The sequence below is a fragment of the Aulostomus chinensis genome, chromosome 16 (genome assembly GCF_037954235.1).
Source record: "Aulostomus chinensis isolate RoL2024-O1b breed Wild chromosome 16, RoL_Achi_v1.0, whole genome shotgun sequence".
Lineage (NCBI taxonomy): Eukaryota > Metazoa > Chordata > Actinopteri > Syngnathiformes > Aulostomidae > Aulostomus > Aulostomus chinensis.
In genome coordinates, this window is record NC_141335.1 from 1,282,903 (window position 1) to 1,285,729 (window position 2,827).

Consider the following 2,827-nt stretch of genomic DNA (forward strand, 5'->3'; position numbering starts at 1 on the left):
ACAGCCCCTGATCAAGCCAACCATCCTGGAAGTACTGGTCCTGGAAGTACTGGTGCTGGGACTATTGGTGCTGGGACTCCTGGTCCTGGGACTCCTGGTGCTGGGACTCCTGGTGCTGGGACTATTGGTGGTGGGACTCCTGGTCCTGGAACTACTGGTGCTGGGACTATTGGTGCTGGGACTCCTGGGGCTGGGACTATTGGTGCTGGGACTATTGGTGCTGGGACTCCTGGTCCTGGGACTCCTGGTGCTGGAACTACTGGTGCTGGGACTACTGGTGCTGGGACTACTGGTGCTGGGACTATTGGTGCTGGGACTCCTGGTGCTGGGACTCCTGGTGCTGGGACTCCCGGTGCTGGGACTATTGGGCCTTGAACTATTGGGCCTGGACTACTGGTTGACTTGTTGCTCTAATTCCAATGAAAAGTGATCCAGTATTTTTCAGGATTCACCAGTTGTGAACCAGTAACCAGGAACCAGAAGTGAGATGCTGGGAGGTGAATCTGTTGTTCTGGTGACAGGAGCGCAGGATGTTGAGCGCGACATTGAGACATTGGGAGCTTTTATTTTCCTGCCTGACTAACCAGGCCTTAACCGCAGCGTTGTCAGAACCATCTCCAAATATTCACAAAGAAGAAAAGGAACGTCCAGTGTTGAGCGCCAGGTTCTCGCTGCAGGGACCAGAACACTCCTGCTGCTCGTATCAGGACGATTCTGCTGAAATGTTTTTTTTGCAAGATACAAATGTTTCAAGATGTTGAGTTTGGACTTGTTTGGTTGGGGATGAAAGTACATTTCTTTATCATACTTGCTTTTCAGTTAGTGTGTGCGTGCGTGCGTGTGTGTGTGTGTGTGCGTGCGTGTGTTTGTGCGCGTGTGTGTGTGCGTGTGTGTGCGCTGAGAGAACCTGCCTGAGGGCAGCACTCTCAGCCCTCCATCTCCACCTTGCTCTTTCTCTACAAGAATAAAAGGAATGTAAAGCAGGTTGGTGTTCAGCGGCCGTGAGAGGAATCTAAAGCAGAGAGGAGCAGGCAGTGATGCGCGACGGATCTCCACCATCACAATCACGGTGAGGAGTTGTTACTGACGGCCGGTCAATTATGATCAGGAGCATCATGTCGTTGTGTGTGTTTCAGGATCCATGTGGGAAAAATAGATCCTCACACCTCACACAACCTAAATACATCTTTTGTTTCCAGCAGACAAGCTCAGGTAACACAGAGACACCAAGACAAACGCTGAAGTGCTGGTTGTTTCACGCGAGTGTTTGCTTAGACATTTTGATGGAGCTCCATGCCTCAGGTGAACAGACACACAACCCCAGGTAACACAGGTAAAAGACACTTTCGGACCCTTAAGTCCCCGGAACCAGAGCGGGCGATCTAGCGCACAGTCACATGCCCATTTTGGAAGGTAATTTGGCCAAACAACTGCAAGAAAATCGGAGTGAACTGAATCTCGGTGCTCCAGCGGGCACAGCGAAGTTCGCCCTTAATCAGTCGAACATGTAAAGGTTCAGTTCTCGTGCCGAGGGTTGTGGGTGTTAGAATCATTTTAAAAGAGCTGTCAGTCTCTTCTAATCTTCTCCCAGCACAACACAACATTAATGGAGGATTATTCTGTTAGCATCCTGGATGCACGCGTCAGTTAAAGGCTGCTGATGCTCTTATTTGATTCCCTGAGCGTCGCCTTTCTTTGGTTAATGATTACATTTGTACATCTCAGGGGAGGACGGAGGAGGCGCTGATAAACAGGAGGTGGGGGGGGCCGGGGGTGTCCTGCTCACACAACTGAAGACATTTTAATATTAATTGTTTACTTATTTCTTCCTTCTCAACCGGCAGAACGTGTCAGCGGTGCCAACACCTCAGAACCAAGCTACAAAGTTGGAGTAACTCAACCAAGAGTAGGAGTGTCGCTGGTGAGTCCATTCAAAGACGGCACAGAAGAGAAACGAAGAGATCATGTCATGAACAGAACAGAGGAGAAAACAGACTTGAAATTGAATCACAGCCTGAAGAAGACAACAAATTCAGCCGTCTGAGTCCCAGCAGCGACGACGAGGTCGAGTCAGTGTTGACTTCGACCTCCGTCACTGTCCCTCACGCTGCTGCTGCGACAGCCACCAAGGCTCCTTCTCCAGCTCAAGATCCTGCGCTCTGATGCTCTCGTTCTCTGGTGTGATTGAGTTCATGACGTCACAAACTCAGTCTCTCTACCAGGAGAGGACAGAGGAGGGGAGCAGCTTCTTTATGGGGTCAGTAAACACAGGTGACCGTGGCTCATGGGGTGAGGGAGAGGTGTCACGTGAGCTTCAGCTCTCATCCAGCAAATTAATAGAGAGATTTCAGGTCCTGACCCGATGTGGAACCAGAACAAAAACCAGTCTGTGGCTTCACATACAACTACCTGTCTCTTCTTTCCTTTTCTGTCTTCCGCCTGAGACAAGAAAGCGGTGGCCAGAGCAGGGTGACGACAAAAACCAGGAACCAGGCCAGGAAAGAACAGTGGGACACAAGACGAGACAAGAGGAGAGCAAAGAAGGAGCGATGAGCAAGAAGGGAAGGAGCCGGGAAGTGGGAGGAAATGAGTGGGTGAGAGATGCCTTCTGGTAGCCTATTTTCTCACCCAGCAGGAGAAAGACAGCAATTAGGATCACTGTGTGTGTGTGTGAGTGTGTGTGAGTGTGTGAGTGTGTGTGTGCGTGTGAGTGAGTGTGTGTGTGAGTGTGTGTGTGTGTGAGTGAGTGTGTGAGTGAGTGTGTGTGTGTACCTTGTCACAGAGGCGGGGTTTTTTTGAGTTGTGAAAAGGTAGGGAGCAGCACCCT